Raw genomic sequence first — 22,515 nt, forward strand, 5'->3', positions numbered from 1 at the left:
GGAATTTCATGGCCTGTTTTACATATCCTACCATTTTTTAAACCAGTTCCAGCCATATGTTTTGTAGGACTCACTTTGGCCATACCTTCCTCTGCAAAACGGTGCACAGTATTTCCACTACACACTGTTCAATGGTGAATGTACAAACTTTTTTCACACTTCTTGCACCATACACACAACAGTCTGTGATGTGAAATCGGTGCTTCAATAAATAGCGATGCAAAAGCACGCTGATGACAGCTTTTATTTTCTCACAATTGCTGTGCATGCCAGCAATACATTTGGGATGTGCTCTGTGAGGTCTAGGCCCATCAGTGTTTTCGACACCACAGTCTACTTGGCATTAGATGCCCAGAACACTGCTACAAGCCAAGTGATCCTGTGAGCAAAGTTTTAACCAAGTGATCCTGCCGCTCGACCACATCGCAACTTGCCAAGCCGAGTGAAGCCGCTCAAGATATCCTTGCATTTTCCAGGTGCCTGCATATAGAATAAAAACAATGCAAGGGAGGTTAAAGCAAACCATTATAAGCAACTAAACATACTCCTAATCTCAAGTTTTCATTTTAACCTACAGCTAATGCAACAAAACAAAACTTGGTGTGAAGGCCTGGGGTCGCCACCTAGGTATGCCCTAGCAGTGGCACATCACGACCAAGTGTAGACTTTTCATTCCAAATCATTAAACAAAGCTAGTGATCGAGAAATCCACATACCTCGTTTATTCTGACTGCCAATTTGCTATACCTCAAGTGGGAATACCACTATGCTAGTCCCTCAGAGGCTAAACACAAGCCTGGCCGGCACTGGACCGTTTGTTGCTCGAGAATTGGCTTTGGATGTAGAACACATGCAGCTGTACTGGCGAACCTCCACTCCCTCTGGAGTTTACTGAGGCCGCATCTGCAGAGTGGCATCCATCTATAACTAAAAACAGCGCTGCAGAATCTGAATTGGAGTAATGCAAAAGCACGGAACCTGCTGTTGGTTGCTTCTGTTTGCTTAACTCACTTATTGTTTACCCATTTTCTTTGGTACTTTCAAATTGTGCACCAATCCCTTCCTATGCCCTTCTTCAGCTAGACTTCCGGTTGGTAGTGTGACGTCACAGCCTCTAGCTCACATTATCCATTTCTTGTTTATTCATTTTAGTCTTTGGTACTTTCAAATTGCACAATCCCTTCCTATGCCCTTTTTCAGCTCTATTTCCAGTTGCGTGACGTCACACCTTTGACGCCACTCTAATTGACTGCCTTAACTACTTTAGTCTTTGGTACTTTGAAATTGCATGCTAATCCCTTCATATGCCCTTTTTTAGCTCGACTTCAGGTTGTGTAATGTCACATACTTGTCACCTTAATTCACTGGTTTAATTATTTTAGTATTTGATACATTCAAATGTGGCACCAAGCCATTAGCTAATGAGACCATTTTTGCCTTTACTGTTTCATTTTTTGCCTCTAATTAATTACCTAATTACCTTAATGGCCTAATTCTTTGCACACATTACATCACCCTCTATCGATTAACACCACTCATTATCCTCTACAATTTCTCAATCACTCACAACTGCTACGGACACGATTTTGCATGTTTTGCCTCTAATTAATTACCTAATTACCTTATTGGTCTAATTATTTCGGACACAACACTACGTCACCCTCTATCAATTGGACTCATTAACCTCTACCACTTCTCAATTACTCACAACTGCTGCAGAGAACTTTTACATTTTTTGCCTGTAATTAATTACCTAACTAGCTTACTGGCCTATTTTTCGGCAGCAACATTATGTCAGCCTCTATCGATTGACACCACTCATTAACCTCTCACGTTTCTTAATTACTCGCAACTGCTGCGGACACGATTTTGTGGGTGCGGTCTACGGACAGAAATCTGTGAACATAGCGAAGTAACGCTTTCGTGTTAATAACTTGAATAAATCCTTGAGTTTAGTTATATTTAGAATCCAGGAGAAGAAGGCTTCTGTGTCAAATATCAAGGTCATAAAGGCACGTTCGGTGTGATGACTGCTCCTGAACCAGGCTAGCTTCAGCGATATAGTGAATAAAATCATGAAGCAGATATTGCAGTTTCTTGTTTTTCATGCCTTCCATGACCTATACTGATTTCTGACACAGCCATTGCTATGGCATTGAAATTGAAACAGATGATGGGAGAGATTGTGTAATTTAGCAGCCATAAACAAATACTATGTGGTAATCCATGTATAGTCATGCACACTGTTACAAAGACAACACGCAAAAAAATCGGGGGTCCTTTAAACTCTACCTTAAGTGTATGATGGAGCACATTGGGGCTTCCGTGTGGATTCTCATTCATGTACAGACACTTCACTACAGGGTAATTGAGTAACCCCACAATTTATTCTATTATGTTGTGCATACTCATTAACGCAGTTGTAAGCCATCACATTATGTTAGACCACATAAAGATATAGAGACCTGCTTTAACCAAGAGATCTGAACCTGCCTGAGTCACCTGGGGATGCCTGGTTGACTGGATCCAAAGAACCTTGGATCCAGACAAAGACATGCTACCCCTAGGTCACTCGGGCACATTTAATGGCTTGGTTAAAGCCAGAATTCCTATCTGCCAACTTAAGGTCTATTCACACTTGCGACTACCAGTCGCGCGACCAGAGGAGAGGAGCTCGCCACTACCGATGTTCACACTTGCGACAGTCGCCTTCTCGTTCTGTTCTCGTTCCGAACGAGTTGGGAGTAGGAGAGCTGCTGGGCAATGAGAGTAAACGTCGGTAGCTGCCGCCTGCCAGACACTTCAGCTTTTTCAGGTGAGCCGGTACGCATGCCCCGCTCTCGTGTTTCCAGGAAAACGCCGACGACGAATAGACAATGTCAATCACCGTGGTGTCAATATAAAATGTTGCACCTGCGTGAAAAACCCATTTCTCAAATGTTCATGGTATTTACCAGATAGTCCAAATATCTTTCCAATCTCCTTCCAAGCCATATCCTATCTCCCTGCCTTTGAATTCCGGGTGCCGTTTGTTGAAAAGGTAGGGGTATTCTTTAATTGCATTGAGAAGGTGCTCGATCAAGTACTCCGGGACCTCGCTGATTGGTGAAATGGTTTGAGACTAGTAGTCGCGCGACTGAAAATTCGAGCAGTGCCCGATCGGCCCGCGGCAGTCGCTTTTCGACCGATGCGACCATTTGCGACTGTCGCTTTTCGAGCAAAACGGTTGCGCGACCGCTGCTAGTCGCAAGTGTGAATGGGCCTTTAGCCGTGTCATGTAGACTCGTGACATGCACAACCACTGAGCAGTGTCCAGCCATGTCACCAGCCAACCACCACCTGCTATAGATATGCCCATGATTTTTGCTCAAAATGCCTATATCAGACTATATCCAGAATAAAGCCATGAATGCTGTGGCATTATTATGATGTCTATACAATTTTAAGTTAATACTGCCACTCAGGCAAGACCATGACAATGTAAATTTTGAAGTGACGCTGCTTTTGTAGTAATGAAATCTATCAAATGACAAATTACATAGGGAAGCTAGCAGCCAGCGAAACTAGAGAAAGCATAAGCAACGTTTTCAATTTTTATTCATATTTGTCTTGTTTGTACCTACTGGCAGCCAGACATGGCAGGATTATTTTATGCTCGCTGCAGCCCTCCAACTAGCAGACAATGGAGAGGTGATATAGAAGTGAGAAATTTATGCACTATTTTTAAACTGACTAGAAGGACAGGAGTATCATGCGACATTTCTTTTATCCGAGGGAATCATAGGTGCTCTTAGCTGATCCATGGTGCCCACCTATGGTATCTTTTTCTTTGTCAGCTGTCGCTGCTTATATACGTATAATATGCATGCGGCACTCTTTGCCACCAGGCAACTGACAATTGCAGATTTCTATTTCATAATGAACTCACTGAGCTCGGATTCTCTATATATCTTTCATTTGTCAAGTGCATAGCCTCAGCTTATTTTATGGCATCATTTAATGACCTTCTCGAGTGTGACATCAGATCATAGCCCTCAGTACATGCTCAGGCATGCGCATTCATGCAAGCATATCGTCAGTGTGTGAAGCACAATCTGGGTGTATGGTATTTTATTTTTCAATGCAGTGGAAATGAGGACATGCTCTGGTAATAGCTCAGATATATTTGAGATGTACCACATGCATGCACTATCATGTTTCACTTCAGCCACCAAAAAGCAATGTTTCTCAAATGGGAGTCACGATTTTAGGAGTCCAAAAACATATGTTAAAAAAAAATTGAAAGGTCATGCAATAGCTTTGACCCAGCTAGACACAGCTTTAAATGGCTAAAAGGGCACAGGTTTAAAGCTGTTTTTAGTTTCTCAATGCTCAACATAAAAGGAGTGCAGAAACAGGGAGCATGAGAGAGAGAGCATCAATGGGATTTGTCGATGCCAGCATCGGTGATGCTCGAACTTTGGCTCCATTGCTGGATGGGAATGCAGTGCAGTCTTAGGAATCTATCAGGGGAAAAGAGGACACTATGTGGTAGAGCTGACACGACAGTGTGTCTGTTGCATGCCGTCATCCATGCATAATGTCGATAAGAATGTTTTTAATATGCAAGCGCCTCTACCATAAATAAAAGTTAAGCTTCACACCGCAGGTTTGAATTCTTTATGCAATTGGGGCTGGTACAAAAGCAGCCAATGGTGTGTGCTGTGCCGTCAATGTGGAGAAACCGCTAGCATGACCAACGTGACAGTCCTTGCATGTTGGTGTCCATGCATGATGCATGACGGGGAAGATTGGGAACGAATAAAGTGATAGATAGTGCATGCATTGGTCATTTCTCAAATATTTGAGTGTTTTCCAAAACACGTCCTTTTTCCACTTTGCAGAAAAATGAAATGAAGATGTGAAAAATGAGTGCACTCATGATACTGATGTACATGTACGAATTAATGTGCCTTCCTGACTAAGCACGGGGAGCTGCAATCCGCGCTAATGCCCGAGAAAGCCCTCAAATAGCAAGCTATGTAGAATAAACCGAGTATGGACTTGAGATGAAACGCATTTTACAAATCAATCGGCTTAATGCGCATAGTATGACGCAAACATCTGCACTTTTAAATGGTGAGAAGAGATATGTTGCCCCACATACACAAAATAAGTAAACAATGGCAATGGAAAGACACACATGATGTCCATCACGAGTGGCAGAAATAAGCACTATCCTTGAGATTGTACATGTCGTGTTCAATGAAGTACCGCACATGCTCACCACTTCCATATCACCTCTGTTGTCTGCTAGCTACCCAAGCACAGCCCGCACTAAATCGTCCTTGTGAAAGTCTGGCATCCAGCAGCATATCGTCGAGAAAAAATTAACGCATTCTGGAGCAACCAAAAGTAGCCCCCCTCCCCCCTACACACAGAAAAATGCAAGAGCTGGCTCCATGCTCGGGTGCCCCGTAGGCTAATGAGATAACTTAAGTGCAGTCAAAAGGCAGCACGTATGCAGAAACTAAAAAAAGAAGAGTAAGTGTGACAAATGTCTCAAACGTAATTTATATTCATTATTTTACCTGTTTTTGCTGTGCTTTTGGTTATTTATTTTTAATGTGACAGTATTGAAGGCCCCATTCTCCCCAAAATCTTGCATTATTGTTGACAATGTCGTGAGCAAATAGTCATAAGCAGGGTTCTAGCATTTGGTAATAAGCAGGTGACATTTTTGTGGGTCAGGCATTGAGTTTTGGTGTTAGTTTGTGTGGCATCATGAGGCCGCATGAGATGCCGAATTGCTAGGAGCTCCTTGTGATTGAAGAGTGAGATGGCAATCAAGCCCCTCCGAGTCGCACTTTTATACAATTGTTAAAGCAAGTATATATATGTCAGGTTGTCTTTCAGATAATGTGGTAGCTTATCACTGTATGCTAATAAATGTTTGAAATAAATGGATCAGTGACGAAGCAACTAGCAGCATACCCTTAAAGGCAGACTTTAGGTATCCCTGCAGGTTTTAAAGTTAGGTTTAATTTATTTTTCAGATTTTTAACACCTGCTTTCCTTCCGGACTTGGTTTCCATTTGTAGCACCGCGTCGATTTAAGGTGGTCTCAGTTCCTGCAAGGGTGGAAAAATGAGCTAGCTGGTAGTTCATCTCTGGGAAAAAAAAACAGCACTCTCTTGAGACAAGGACAAAGCGCTGTGTGTCATCTCTTTCTTTTTCAATGTCTTAGGAGTGCGGTTTATTTTTTTCCCAAGCTCTCTATTCTTACTGAGTTTTTTCATTCCACCCCAGATGCATTACCTACAGCAATGAAGAAGATGAATTTGTTTACGCATTATCGCCTACTGTTGTTTTTATTTTTTTTTAACCTAATTTAACAGCTGCCACATGTGTGTGTATTCGATATGTCAGACTAAAGAGAAAATCCTCGACAGCTTGGTACCAGTGAGTACTTATGGAACTTGTTGGTACTGGTTTCACTACTTTTTTCTAGCTCTGAAGTAGAGCCCACCTATATTGGCCTCAGCTATAACAAATGCTTATTGTGAACGAGGGTGGAGCTACTGTCAAAATATGTGTTTATAGCCTTGAGTTTGAGACAAAAAGAACTACTGAGGTCACCCTGCTTTGTTATAACGAACAACAATGCACCATAAAGTCACCCTACTGTCAAAACATGCATGAAGATCAGAGTACATCCTAACTCCCATTATCATCCTCAAAGAAAGTGTCGAGCATGTAAAAAACAGTGCAAGAAACTATAAATCAGAAGCACTAGTAAAGTTAACCACTGCCCGAGCACATGCTTACAGGCTACAAGGTCGATCAGTTGGTCCGTCAGTGTGCCGGCTAGGCAAAACTTCTGAAGTGTGAGCAGGGTCAGGGTAGCAGCAGCTTCACTAATGCTATTCTACACTGGCAGTGATCAACCACTAACAGGGCTTTGAGAAGTTTGAATACGAGCCACGAAGTATGCTTTGTTAGCCGAACTGGTCACATGACAATGTGTCACCTGCCCAACTGGATCTGCACCTTCTCAATTACTGGAGCGTGCAGATAGCACACAGAGCAAATAATCTGCACCTCTCCTTTGTAGGTAGAGCAGTGCACACTCATCAATTGAAACTAGACAGCAGCCGATGGTGTTATGCTAAAGAGCCACTTCCTACCAAGCTTGTTGGTATGTGCAGATCTACTTGTGCAGAAAGGTTGCTTCAAAAGTAGAGCAACGGCGACTGGGTATCAGTTTATTTAAAGCTCGATGTGCAGCTAGAATGCTTTAAACAAAAACTATGCGTACAATTGATGTTCTGCATGTACATGTGCTTGGTTAGCCTTTAACTGTTGAGGGTTGACGACAAAAACACCGACCCACCTAACCACCAGCTGTCGTGAACACCTCAACTGCTTTATTATTGCATTCTTAAAGCGGCACACCCACAACCAATGACTGCATCAGGCGCCTGAATGCTTGGATATCTGACTTTATTTGTATTTAACAGTAAACAAAAAGACAATGTGAAGGTGTATGTATCTATAGATAGCTCTGTTGCTGACTTTCAGTGGTCAGTTTAAAGAATGTCCATAAAATTTAGTAAGGGTTACATTTTTCATTCAGAACTGATACTGGTGTCTTTCTAATGCACCGTTAATGTGTGGTAAAAACTGCAGATTCAGTTCTTACAAAATTAATGCAGTCATGTGATTTATTTCCCAGCAGATGGCTGCGGTTTCACCCCCAGAGCACATATATGGCAATTTTGCAGTGATCTTAACTGAAGGTGTAAGGAAATAGCATCATGAAAAGGCAAGCAATTAGCTGAAAGAGCATAAACAAGACCACTGTAAAGGCAAATTGCTTTACGTTGCTAGTAGGGACGCAATAAGTATGCTTATTACGGTTGCCTGTGCATAGTGTCACTTTCCCTAGTAGCCTGAAACAACAGACGGATGCATTGCTACAGACAGACAACAGATATCTTTCAGCAGGGTGGCAAGAAGGGAGAGGTAGACTGCAGACTATCTTTGCATAATGCAGTCTAGCACTTTGCCAAGTGTAAATAATACTGAGAAAGGGCAACCCTTTTATGCAATACATTTTCTCAAAAAGCCTAAACAACCTGATCATCCATACCAAGGAAATATAGAGTGCCTTTTACACTCGACTAAGGGCTACATTTATGTATGAGCCACTCCTTGTAAATTTGGAACCTGTTATTTGGAAGGAAATGGAATCTGCATAGTACAGTGGCCCTGCATACACCCCGAGGTACTGCCCCTGCCTGTTGCCATCATTATTGTCTAGCTCTGTGGCATATAAAGAACAATTCGGACACATCTGTACTTTGCGCATGGCAGCAGTCAACCACGTAATGACACCATGAGGTTAGCTTGGAGTGTCACTTTAGCCTGTCTGTTTGCGTATTTTCAAATCTTTGCATGTGATGTCCCCAGATGCTGTTGTTGTTCAAAGGTTCAAATATATGGGTATTTGAGATGCAGAGCCTGTAATTGATTACTTCATATACCAGGGAGATGAGGAGCCAGGTTTTAGTACTGCAGACAACAATAGCAAGAAACAAGAATAAGAGCTGGGGCGGCCCTTACCCCATCGGTAACATGCCGATGGGAATCTCAAGAAGACATCAAGAAGACATCGGACCCGCCACATGCCCGAAGTGTTCCACACCAGCTGCAGAAGTGGATGTTCGCCACCTGCTGTGCACTTGTGCAGGGACCATCAAGGACAGATTCAGCAGGAAATAGGACTAACTGCAACAAGGCAAGAGGACTTCTCCAAATGGCTCACCGACAACGATAAGAGCAAGAGCCTTCTTCGGTTACCTATGGAAAACAATTTAGATGGGTTTTTATAATATGCCTTATGGCGAGCTTTCGGAATAAAAAAAAAACCTAAATGTATGTGCAACTAGCCAGATATAGCATCATACTGTATTGCACAGCTGATTCCACCGAATATATTTGCAAAATTGACTGATAATTGCTACTTTCATGCAAGATCCACACACTGCCAAAATAATGAAAAAAAAAGTTATATCTAGCAGAGTGTGAAAGTTTTAGGACTGCCACCACTTCCTTTTTTGCATGATGCTTGCCATACCAAATTCAGTAAGCACCCTGACCCTGTCAAGCTAACGTCTAAGCTCTCTGGAGTGCTTATGTTCTTCTGACCGAGTCATTGGTTGTGGATAAGCCTTTGTAGCAACGCAATAATATAGTAATCGAGGTGTTCACAACAGCTGGTGGTAGGTAGGCTGGCATTCTTGTCATCGATCCTGAATAGTCAAAGATACTGCGGCAATGCTACCAAGCACATGTGCATGCAGAACATACATTATACATGTAATATTTGTGTAATGCACTCCACCAGCCCAACAACCTTTAAGAAAGGTGATATCGGATCGCTGTTGCTTGGACCACAAAGCAACCTTTCCACTCAATTACGTCTGCACAGACTAATAACACACTGCTCTACCTACACTCTGCAGTAGTGGAGAAGGCAGAGATCCAACTAAGAAGGTGACGCATTGCAATGTGACCAGTTGGACCAACACAGCATACTGCGTGACAAGTATTCAAACTAATTAAAACCCTGTCAGTGGTTCATTTCCTGGCAGTGTAGAGAAGCTGCTGCTACCCTAATTCTGCTAACACATCAGCCCTTACACACATACACACTGAGTGGCTGACCTCGTAGCCAGTGGGCATGTGGTCAGGCGGCAGTTAACTTCACTAGCAATGCCTACCGCCTTATTGTTTCTGCATACTAGACACTTTCTTTGAGAGTGATAACGGAAGGTAGGATATGCTCTGATGTTCATGCATGTTTTGACAGCGGGATGACTTTATGGTGCATTGTTGTTCAATATAACAAAGCAGGGCAACCTCGGTCATTCTTTTTATCTAAAACACAGGGCTATAGACATAAGAAAAAAAAATATAATACCACAACATTAAGTGATAAGGCATAAACAAAGAGGCATGTCCTTCTTCATTACTGTAGGTCATGCATCTGAGGTGAAATGAAAAAGCTCAGTAAGAACAGAGAGCTTGAGAAAAAATAACAGCGCATTTTTGAGACATGAACAAAAAATGACAACACAGCACTTTGTCGAGTGTGCAATCATTTTTTCCTTTCCCAATATGAACCAGCAACTAGCCCGTTCTTCCACCCTTGCGAGAAATGAGACTACCTTAAATTCACACAATTATAAATGAAAACCAAATCTGGAAGGAAAACAGGTGCTAAAAACAGCCCTCGGATAAATAAATTAAAATTAAGACCTGGAGGGATACTTAAAGTCTGCCTTTAAGGGTATAATGTGGTAGTTTGACTGTCTCCAGTCTGCATTTCTACAAGGTGACCCTCCTTTTCGTACCTGCATACTGCTATTCGCTTCGTCACTGATCCATTTATCTCAAACATTCATTAGCATACAGTGATAAGCTACCACATTATCTGAAAGACAACCTGACATAGATATATATATATCTGCTTTAGCAACATTGCACAAAAGTGCGACTCGGAAGGGCGCATCTCACCCTTCAATCGTAAGGAGCTCCAGGCAATTCGGCATCTCATGCGGCCTCATGATGCCACACAAACTAACACCAAAAATCAATGCCTGACCCACAAAAATGTCACCTGCTTATTACCAAATGCTAGAACCCTGCTCATGACTTTTTTGCTCACGACGTTGCCAACAACAATGCAAGATTTTGGGGAAACGGGGCCTTCAATACTGTCACATTAAAAATAAATGACCAAAAACACAGCAAACACAGGTAAAATAATGAACATAAATTACGTTTAAGAGACATTTGTCACGCTTACTCTTTTTTATCGTTAGTTTCCGCATACGTGCCACCTTGTCACTGGGCTTAAGTTATTAGCCTAAGGGGCGCCCGAGCGTGGAGCCAGCCCCGAGCGTGGAGCCAGCTCTTACATTTTTCTGTGTGTATGGGGGGGGGGGGGGTCATTTTTTCTCTGATGATATGCCACTGAATGCCACACTCTCACAAGGATGATTTAGTGTGGGTTGCGCTTGGGCGGCTAGCAGACAACAGAGGTTATATGGAAGTAGTGAGCATGTGCGGTACTTCAGTGAACAAGACATTTCGTACAATCTCAAGGATAGTGCTTATTTCTGCCAGTCGTGGTGGACATCTTGTGTGTCTTTCCATTGCCATTGCTTACTTATTTTGTGTATGTGGGGCAACATATCTCTTCTCACCATTTACAAGTGCAGATGTTTGCATCATACTATGCTCATTAAATCGATTTATTTGCAAAATACGTTTCATCTCTCAAGTCCGTACTCAGCTTATTTTACTTGACTTGCTGTTTGAGGACCTTCTCGAGCATTGCCGTGGGTTGCAGCTCCCAGTACGTACTCGAGAAGGCACATTAATAAGTGCATGTACCGTCTTTGCCAAAAGTAACCAGGCTGCATGTTTTGCTTCTTGCTTGTATTCTGAAGCTAACATGGATCCCCTGAGGATAATAACTTTTTGGCAAGTGAAGACAGGAGCTCTCATTTATGTTGCACCAATTTACAGCATCAGAAGTTTTATGAATTCTCTGCTGACCGACTGAGAAGCGGAACACGCAGCCTGGTTACTTCTGGCAAAGACAGTACATCAGTATCATGAGTGCATTAATTTTACACGTCTTCATTTTTCTGCACAGTGAAAAAAGGATGTGTTTTCGGAAGCACTCAGAAATATTTGAGAAATGCCAAATGCATGCACTATCTATCACCTTATTTTTTTCCCAATCTTCCCCGTGTGAGCCATCATGCATGGAAAACAACATGCAAGGCCGTACTGCCACGCTGGTCATGCTAGCAGTTGTTCCCCACAGTGAAGGCACAGCACACACCATTGGCTGCTTTTGTACCAGCCCCAATTGCATAATGAATTCAAATCAGAGGTGTGCTGCTAAAGTTTTATTAAAGTAGAGGCGCTTTCATATTAAAAACATCCTTATCACTGCGGACAGGAGACTATGCACGGTGGAGCGTCATCTGAAATGCAGGCTGCAATATCAAAGGACACTTTTTTTTTCTTTGCACGGAGGGGGGGGGGGGGGGGGGGGGGAGGGAGTTGATTGACTCAGTGGCCGACCCTCAGACGAAAGCGCTTGATGAAGATGCTACTGCACAAAAGCAATATAGAATAAGGCATGTTTTCTTCAGCATAAGGCACGGTCAGTCAGCTTATCAGCTTTAGCTTATCGACGCATGATTTTTCGCATTACACTGGTGACGACGCCAGCACGACCAGCACCTATCACCGTAGTGTGAGGTTTTCGGCCCCGCGACACCGACGGAACTGATCAATGGAAGGTCGTCAAGAGGTACTGCTTTGTTTAAAAGTTTTGTCTGCTCCTTTAATGTTGCAAGGTATGCTCTCGCCTCAAGGTAATGCTTGCTTACTCTTAGTTTTTGGACCGAAAGAGCAACGGCAATACCCCAGCAATCAGGAACATAATGCTAACCCCTCCCCACTTTCGTGGCGCGGGTACACGGCGGGAAGAAACGGACAAGTACCTTTTTATATGCGTGAGTACTTGTTGCTAAAACAAGCTAAATCTCATAGCGTAAGAATAATATTCTTCTGATTGTATGCTGAATTATACAGCATGAGCCCGTCCATTTCAGCCTCCTCGGCAATCTCTAGACGAAGCCCAAAACAAGTCCGAGGATCACTAAAGTCGCATATTATAGTAAAGGCTTTTCAAAGAAAAGAGAATATGCGAATAAAATATTTTTGCTGAAAAAAAAAAAAAATCTGTGACCACCATCCAAGCATGAATGCAAAAGTGCAGCCTACATAGACTACATCGCGAATAGCAGACGACATGGGAATGATATCTCATGACGTGAGCAGCCAATGGTTGCCAGACCAGAAAGCCAATTTCAATAATAATAAAAATTATTTTTAAAACTATCTGCTGCACCGAATGAGCTCAAATTTCGAGGATTTATAATTTAACGTGTGAGGAGTGAAATGCAATAACTAGTTTATGCTCAGTTGTTAGCTGTCGTGACCACCTTAATGAATCAAGTGAAATGTGATAGTGCATGCATGCGTTACATCTTAAAATATTTCTGAGCAATTACCAAAGTATGTCCTTTCCACTGCGCTACAAAAGTAAATACCGAACACTCGGACCGTGTGTCGCATGCTGACGATATACTTGCATGAATGCGCATGCCTGAGTGCACAGGGAATTGAGGTCTGCTCTCACGCTCGAGAAGGTTCTTGAACAATGCTGTAAAATAAGTTGATGCTAGAACTTGACAGATCAAATATAATTTGCAAATCCGAACTCATTAAGCTCAATATGGAACGAACATCTGATCTTGTAAATTATGTGATGGGAGACAATGTCACACACATACAAAATATGTATGCGGCGACAGTTAAAGATGTAATAAATGAGCACTGCAGATCAGCTGAAATGAGCACCTGCCTGCACATTATTAAAGACACCCTAAAAACAAAAGATAATTTCACCCGAAGCTCTGCGGTCCTAGTCAATAAAAACAGCCGCAGACATTCCTCACCTCCCCATCACCTCTCCGTTGTTTGCTAGTTGGATGCGAGCAGCCAACATAAGATCATCCTGGCAAGTCTAGCAGCCAGCAGGTAGCCCGGAACTGTCCACCTGGAGAAAGACTAACGCCAAAGCAACCCTAGTAAACAAATGGCTGGGCTGTACTCAGGCGACCTGCGGACAGTGGATAATCTAAGAGGCCCACTGATATACACAATGACAGTCAAGGAAAGAATACATATCATCAAATATAAAGCAAAGTCAACTAGTGTATTACAAAAAAAAAAACAGCATTGAAGAACTGTGATTGAGTCCCCTTGAGTACAATTACATGTTTGGGAACAGAACAGATACAGTGACTTATAAACAAGAATCACTGATTCTCATGTGCTGCCAAGCAGAAGCACACCTGCTGGAAGGGCACAAGATCAACCAGTTCGCTAATTATTGCATTACTTAACACAAGACAATGACAACAAAATTATTAAACCAAGCATTGGCTGAAGGAAGTGCTTGAGAACTCTACACTCAATCAGTGTCACATGCTGCACGGCAGCAATAGCAATAAATCAGTTGTCAAAACAAGGTAGTGATCCATTTTATGCAATTACCTACACAGATCATTCTCTTAAGATTAAATAAGGAGTGCAACAATTAACACACACATAGCATGGAAGGTAATAGTAGGCCTGTAGTAACTGCGCTTAGCCACAAAGTGATTGGTCAAGAGGTTGTACATGGGCTGAATAGCATGCCCACATCTGCCATACTGTTCTTTAAGGATGTTACTCCACATTAGCACACTTCAGATGAACAGGCAGCATGAGTAGACAAACGGCCTTGCTCATATTTTATGTTCTGAAGACTGTCCTATACAGCAAACAATTGAAGAAATGCAATTTAAACACTGGCCAAACACACCCATTTATGGATCGTTCATTTCTCACTTTCTGATGTGAACGCTTTTTCAATCTGTAAAATGGACAGTTATCAACATGCATTGCTTAGAGCTTCAGCATGGCTACGGACCTATAAGGCTGCCGCGATACCTCAAGCGAAAAGATTCTGAATTAGAGGGACATCACTGGACAGCGCACTACAGAAAAGCAACTGGAGTGGCTGAGGCTTCAGAGGGCATAATCATACATACTTACCGGGATGAAGACCAAATCAAAGATGCTTCCCACTATCTCACCAAAAAGCAACCAAAAAGAATTTACAAATTGTTGCCTCTGTTAGTGACAGCCTGTTCGTAACAGGGGGTGAGATAAAGGCTGCCCTGAGCCTTAATGTGTCAGATAAATTTATTAGGCAAAGGCATGACAAAGCAGGATTCAGATAGGATGGCTACACAAAAGCCCTAACTTTAAGGCATTACTGGGTGGGCCTGTACTGGGTGGGCCTAGAAACAAAAAGAGTGCTGCCTAGTTGCTAAAAAGTAAATGATTACACTTTTGTCTTTTGACCTGTGGCTTGCTTTCTTATATACCATGTTTGTTTTGCTGCCAAGGCTGTAACTTTCATTAAATACTGCTATTTTAAGGTATGATCCCCTTTATGTCAATGGCCTCAGGCCAAGCACTCAAAAATCCTTAAACATGTGAAGGGGGGGGGGGGGGGGGGAGGTTACCACAAAGACAGCCTCTCACCTCTTCCCTGCATTGATGGTCAGCTGAGCTCCCAAGCTTATTTTGTAATCATTGCCACCAGCTCCTCTCTCACCTGCTAAAAGGACCTTGCAAGGATAGAAAAAGTTGTCGGGCTAATGGTGTTGATTCATGATTGACAGTGCTTAATTAACCACACGGACAGAGTAAACACATAAAAGACGAACACAGGCTCTGAACTTTAACCTTATTCTGGAACCACCGATACTCTGCTTATATACCCATAAAGGCACCGACTAGTGGTGATTTTCGACACTTGTGACAAATAAAAACAAAAAGAAGTACCGTAAGAGCAAACCCGAACAAGGGGAGAACAAAATAGGCAAATCATTTTTTAAGCCGCCAACACGTGGAACAACGGACTAATAACAGAAAAAAAAAAAAATGCAATGGTAACAGAAAATGGGTAACAGACGTAAGCTAACAACACAGCAAAACGCACGAGATGAAGTACACTAAAACTGAAAGAAAAAGTGCATGACAAGAAAGATGAAGCCAACAATTGACCGCTAAATGCAGAAGATGAGCACTAAATAGCTAAAACAAAGCAAATGAACGAAACGCGCATGATCAACAAGGGTGAAGTCAACAATTAACATAGCGAAAGGATGAAGATGAGGTGCATAAAACCAAACAAGAAAGATAAAATGTCAAGAAATGAATTCAACAAATGTAACAAAGCTAAAACCAGGCTAGATTAGAGAAGTCCATAAAGAAAGGCAATCTTTTTTTCCAAGAGTGAAATGGAGGGGGTGCTAACACAATCATCCTTGAGCCTCAAAATCTTGGCAGCTTTAACTATTTCATGTGTCAGCTTATAACGATGTGTTTTTAACACAGTTTTTTCGAAGATTGGGTGGCATGGCTTCTTTAAGTCGGTTCCTGCAGTGGACGGGCAGATTCCTGGGGGATATACCTGATAAGTCATTTTAATGCTCCATTAGCCTTCATTGGCCAGTTTGGTCCATGTATAGCTTACGGCAAGTGAAAGGCTTAGAGTGAGCGCCTTCAGCACGTGCTGCTAAGGGTTTTCTGTGCTTCTTAGTGCGGCCTCTTTTTTATTTATTTTTTTGCTTTTCTTTTTCATTAACGATTCACCAAAGCTGTAATAGTTGCTCGAGGGCAGAAAACAACGTCAACTCCTGCTTTCTTTTCACTCGTCGTAAAGTTGTGGGAAATTTGGTGCATGTAAGGAATCCCTGGAACATTATCGTGTTGCCTATATGCTTCAGCACTTTTTCTGAGACAGTGGAAAGGACTTGTAACGGGTACCCTGATTGCGTGAGCCTGCATACCTTTTTCAAGAAGCTTTCTTGTAATTTGTGCTCGCATGACTTGTTCAGGGCATTGACAAGGGCAGACTGGATGATATTTCTTCTAACCAGCTTTGAACGAGCGGAGTCATATTATAGGAAGGGCTAGTTGCCCCTTGGTTCAAATGCCCAGCTCACATGACTGGGTGTGAAGATGCTTAGTTCCAAGAAGCACATGGAATCATTGTCTGGCATTTCTTGCTTTAATTCAAGGGGAGCCAGGATACTCTTAAAGACACTCAAAACTTCAGGTACTTCATGAAAAAAGGTTTCTACGTCATGGTCTAAATTAACTAATAAGTCGTCCTCAAAGCAGAAAATTTTTTGAATTCGTGAGCTTTCAAAGTGATTCCTGAGACTACTGTCATGCATAACTAAGAACAGATCACTGAGCAAGGGAGTAAGTAATACATGATATTATGCACATCCCGTGCTTTTGGATAAGGTGTGAATCATTCCTTTCTGCAAATGTTTATTTTAGATACACAGAAAACAATTCTAAGAGACCATCTACAGAGACACCACACTCACTCTGGGAGGATATGGTTCCATGTCTGTCAATAGCTTTGCGAACGCATTTCATGAGGTCCATCTTGAGGTATAGAATAAAACAAGCCTTTTGCATTTATAGAAAAGGCATGATAGGCTTTGTTTCTTTTCCCGTTCAAAAACCTAATGACTACATCTGCATTCTTTACCAGAAAGGGATCATCGATAAAAAGCAATTTCAGGTTGCCATGCAAATACATAGTGACGTCTTTCTGCCAGATATACCTCTCGTGCCCTCTGTGCGTTATTGTTTCGGAGGATACCTGGCAGAAAGACGTCTCTATGTATTTGCAAGGCAACCAGAAATTGCTTTCTATCGATGATACCTTTCTGGTAAAGAATGCAGATGAAATCATTAGGTCTTTGAACTGGAATAGAAAGAAAGCCTACCGTGTTTTTCTACAGATGTTAAAATTATTTTATTCTATACCTCAAGATGGGGGACCTCATGAAATGCGTTCGTGAAGCTATCGACAAACCTGGAGCAGTATCCTTCCAGAATGAGTGTGGTGTCCCTGTAGATGGTTTCTTGGTTATGCTTTCTGTGTACCTAAAATCAACATTTCTAGAATGGAATGGTTTACACTTTATCCAAAGTCACAGGATCTGCATTGGATCATGTATTGCCCCGTTATCAGTGATCTGTTCTTAGCTATGCATGACAAAAGTCTCAGGAACCATTTCAAACACTAACAAGTTAAAAATATTTTCTGCTTTGTGGATGATTTCTTAGTTTTTTTCGACTGTGACAAGGAAGCCTTTTTTTTCATGAAGTACCTGAAATTTTTAGTGTCCTTAAGAGTGCCCTGGCTCCCCTTAAATTTATGCACGAAATGCCGGACAATGATTCCATGCACATCCTGGAACTAAGAATCTTCTTTACACCCAGTTATGTGTGCCGGGCATTTGGACCAAGGGGAAACAATCCCTTCCTAACATGCAGCTCCGCTCGTTCCAAAGCTGGTCAAAAGAAATATCATCCAGTCTGCCCTTGTCAACGCCTTGAACAAGTCATGCGAGCACAAATTGCAAGAAAGCTTCTTGAAAAAGGTATGCAGGCTCACGCAAAAAGGGTACCCATTACAAGTCCTCTCCACTGTCGCAGAAAAAGTGCTGAAAAACACCAAGTGCAAAAACACAACCACTGGCTGAAGTGCACAGGCCACGCAAAAAGGTTGCAGTGATTCGTTGCATGCACCAAATTTCCCACAACCTTACGATGAGTGAAAAGAAAGCAGGAGTTGACGTTCTTTTCTGCCCCTGAGCAACTATTGCAGCTTTCGTGGATCGTTAATGAAAAAGAAAAGATGCCGCACCAAGAAGCACAGAAAACCCTTAGCAGCAGTGTACAGAAGGCGCTCACTCTAAGCCTTTCACTTGCCATAAGGTATACATGGACAAACAAGCCCTTTTTGATGCATTAATGAAAGGCTAATGGAGCATTAAATGACTTCTCAGGTAATCCCCCAGGAATCTGCCCGACCACTGCAGGAACTGACTCAAAGAAGCCATGCCACCCAATCTTTGAAAAAAAAAAAAAAAAACAGTGTTAAAAATACATTGGTAAAGCTGACACATGAAATAGTCGAAGCTGCCAAGATTTTGAGGCTCAAGGATGATTGTGTTAGCACCCCCTCCATTTCACTTTTGGAAAAAGAGATTGCCTTTCTTTATGGACTTCTCTAATCTAGCCTGGTTTTAGCTTTGTTACATTTGTTGAATTCATTTCTTGACATTTTATCTTTCTTGTTTGGTTTTATGCACCTCATCTTCATCCTTTCGCTATGTTAATTGTTGACTTCAACCTTGTTGATCATGCGCGTTTCGTTCATTTGCTTTGGTTTAGCTATTTAGTACTGCTTGTGTTCTGCATTTGGCAATGTCAATTGTTGGCTTCATTGTCGCTGTTCATGGCGCTTTTTTCTTCAGTTTTAGTGCACTTCATCTCATGCATTTTGCTGTGCTAATTGTTACCTTTACCTCTGCTACCCATTTTCTGCTCTCCTTCCACATTTGTATTTTTTTTTTTACTTATTAGTCCACTTTCCATGTATTGGCGGCTTAAAAGATAACTTGCCTATCTCGTTCTCTCCTCGTTCGGGTTTGCCCTTTCGGTACTTTATTTGGTTTTTATTTGTCACATTAGTTTTTGTTGCCACAAGTGTCAAAAATCGCCACTTGTCTGTGCCTTTATGGGTATATAAGCAGAATATTAGTGGTTACAGAATAAAATTGAAGTTCAGCACCTGTGTTCGTCATTTATGTGTTCTTTACTCTGGCCGTGTGGTTAAGAGCTGTCAATCATGGCTTACAAGAATGGGCATTTTCTGCCGCAGCATTCTTTCCCTATCCTCACGGCGCACATTGTGAAAGTGCACCTTGAAAAGCTTTGTAGCCCATTACACTAGCTTGGCTTCCTAAGGTCGCTGATATGAAAGTCACTGAAAACATTTCAGGCATTAAAAGCCAATTTGCAAAAAGGGGTCCTGCACACTGCAAATTCTGATGAGTTATGGAAGGCCATCAAAAGTGCGTGGAAAGAGCTGAAGCCGATGCAACACTGTTGTGCCAGTGCTCTATGACTCCTTGCCATGCCAAGTCTGCTGTCATAGAGCTCGGTGATGACTTCCTCCGCTACTCAACTTTCTGTGTGCACTCAACATTGGTCCCCACCCTCATTTTCTTTTTTTTTGTGTGTGTGTGTTTCAGAAAGCACGCAGCAGGTCACTGAAATGTTTCCAGATTTTTTTTTTAGATGTAGGACATTTTGCATTATTTTGCACAGCAACAAAGAATATTCTTTATGACTCAACAATTAATTCGTGAGCCATTCTTAGCAGCTTCTCTTTCTTATGAGCATGACCTAAATAGCAACTTTACTTTTTTGAGGTTTCAAAGTGGCTTTATAACAGCATGTCCATGCTGCAGCTATAAAAAAAGTATGCATACTGTTTATAAGTGACTTTTCTGCAGAAGAAAAAAAGTATGCCAGGAAGTGAAAAATGAACAATTCATTTTCTTCGGATTAACTCACGATTACTTCCTTGATTGGCTGCTACACACGACACTAATCTTCAGAACATAAAGTGCAAGCAAACACATTCGCATACTCAAGCTGCTTGCCCATCTGAAGTGCCCTAATATGCAATGACGTCCTCAGACAGAACAGCCTAGGAGACCATGGCAACAGCTGACCGCACTTTGTGGGCATGTGCTTAGCCTAAGGCCGCGGTTCCTCCACTTGTACAGCATACGTAGGCAAATAAAGCATTTATCACCATTAATCATGGTAGTGCCTTTTGAGAATCATGTGACGGAAGAACACACTTACGAGCTTAATGCTGTTCACGGGACGCCTTTAGCAACCAAGCAAGCATCCACCCTGAGCAAGCAGCTGTCTTCCAGGAGAACATTTTCAAAAACAGTGTACACCTGGAAGTGCAACGAACAAAACTGTAATGCCTCACTCAACCGGACGTAAACGTGACTGCCGATGCATATTTGTGATGATAAAAAATGAAAGTTATTAAAGTATGTATGCACAAGAACACATACTTCTGTGTCTACGGAAGAAAATTAGCGGTTACAGCACTGCCAAAACAAATAGCGCCTACGCGCCTCCCATGTTCGAACAAGCGACAATGCCACTGCTCCCAGTACAAGAAAATAGCGCTTGGTAAAACTGAGGCTTCAAAATATGTGCTAATGAACAGAAGTCTACACGCTTTTGCGCGTATTTTAAACTTGCAGTTGCGGAAAAGAAAATATTAGCGAACCTTACCTGAATGACTCCATTATTGTCCGGAGACCGTTGATGCCGTTGGCGAGCGAGCATTGAAAGCAAGTTGCAGGTCATATCCTGTGACGCGCTGCAAATGGTGAACACTGCGAAGGCTTGAGGCTTGCGATGCATTTCATAATGATATAACAGGGTAGTTTAAGAGGTCAAGCCGGCGGTAATAAAGGATTGCTAAGCGAAATACGATGTAACTGACAGGCCGCAAGAACAAACAACGCACAGCTAACGCAGCGCTTGAACTGAACAAGGAGAGCAACAGTTGCGCAACGCAAAAAAAAAAAAAAAAAAAAGAAAGAAGAGGGAGCATGAGTTTGATAACTATCAAGTATTTGTGAATGCATAAATTATTTTCAAATAATAAAGTTCATTCGTGAAGTTAGATGGTCGTAGGTTATTCATTTCTTTAGGTAAATTTGGTTTGAGCAGTTGACAGTTTCGTAGCTGAAAACAGTAGCAGACGACACGCCTGGAAGTCTTTACCCTTGATAGCTGATTACTACTATTTAATGCGGTATCACGCAGACAGGAGGAAAAAATGAAAAGGAAGCCTGCTTCAATGTCCAATACGGACACTTGTGCTGCCCGAGCAACAATAGAAACATGTGTGGTACGGAAAGTTATAATTTGTTTATCGCAGGAGTAAAACAACCTTTAACGCTATCTAAATCTGCAGGAGTAGAATGTTCACTTTACTCATTTTTTCTTGGAAGATTGAAAGGCCATTTCACTCTTCCTCGCATATGGCAGGAGTAAAGTGAGATCTGCAGGAGTAATTAGGCTGTTTGACTCTTGAAATAAGAGTTCCAGTTCTTAGAGTGTACACATAACTATGTTGTTACTATTAAAATTTATGTTATCCCTACAGGTTCACTGCGAAAAATCGCAAGAAACATTTGTTGTGACAACAGGAAACTTTCCGTAGTTTCTTTTTTCAGCCTCGAATCGCCATGTTGTCTCTAAAAAGGGTGCCTGTCCAGCCCGACCAAACCGCAAGCCTACCGCGAGTCGCCACTTTTCCCCATCCTATTTCCTTAAAAAAACTGATGTGAGGAAAATTCGAACCACAAAAGCCATTTCTTCCTCCACCAAAATGCAGCCAAATTGACTAACTTATTCATTACATCATGAGTATTTTTCTTTTCTTCTAGTCTAGTTTTACTGTAGTTTTAAAAACTCTGCAAAAATTTGTTTTCTTTTTCTTCGCCTTACGTGGCACTTATATTACTTTTCTGTCTGCGTATCATGCAACGTATATACGTAAATAAACCTCAGGTATTCAGTCATCACTAGTAATGTGTCTATCACGCGCCATACTTACATTCGAAGAAGAAGGGAATTCGATATGGCAGACAACCGGCAAAGCCTTGCAGCTCCCGAATCCTTTCAAGAGTTTCACGAACGACCCGTCGGACCCAAAAGAGCGTTTCACTCGCTGCCTGACTTTCAGCTGCAACACATATTGGCCACCACGTCAAGAAAGACGACGTCGGACCCTGTTAACAGCTTGCGACCACCTGCCGCACCTGTAAGCTTGGCCTCGCTGGTGCAACTGAAGGCGCTTTCCACCAGGCCACTCAACGCCACATCTACAAGCGCTATCCGAGGTCG

The 22,515-nt window shown here is 42.1% G+C and overlaps 1 long non-coding RNA gene across 2 annotated transcripts; it reads right to left on the reverse strand.

The window, feature by feature from the left end:
* Nucleotides 1–226: 226 nt before the first annotated feature.
* LOC146172894 (uncharacterized) lies at nt 227–21,172 on the reverse strand. 2 transcript variants are annotated; one of them, XR_014702012.1, is made up of 4 exons: nt 20,890–21,172; nt 20,440–20,540; nt 13,590–13,701; nt 227–480 (listed from the first exon to the last, which is right to left on the reverse strand). It is a non-coding gene; the product is annotated as an uncharacterized LOC146172894 (long non-coding RNA). The 2 variants fall into 2 exon arrangements; XR_014702013.1 differs by lacking the exon at nt 13,590–13,701 and having other exon boundaries at nt 20,890–21,169.
* Between the last annotated feature and the right edge of the window lie 1,343 nt (nt 21,173–22,515).

The sequence above is a fragment of the Amblyomma maculatum genome, chromosome 11, assembly GCF_055883805.1.
Source record: "Amblyomma maculatum isolate TAMU_Amacu chromosome 11, ASM5588380v1, whole genome shotgun sequence".
Classification (NCBI taxonomy): Eukaryota; Metazoa; Arthropoda; class Arachnida; order Ixodida; family Ixodidae; genus Amblyomma; species Amblyomma maculatum.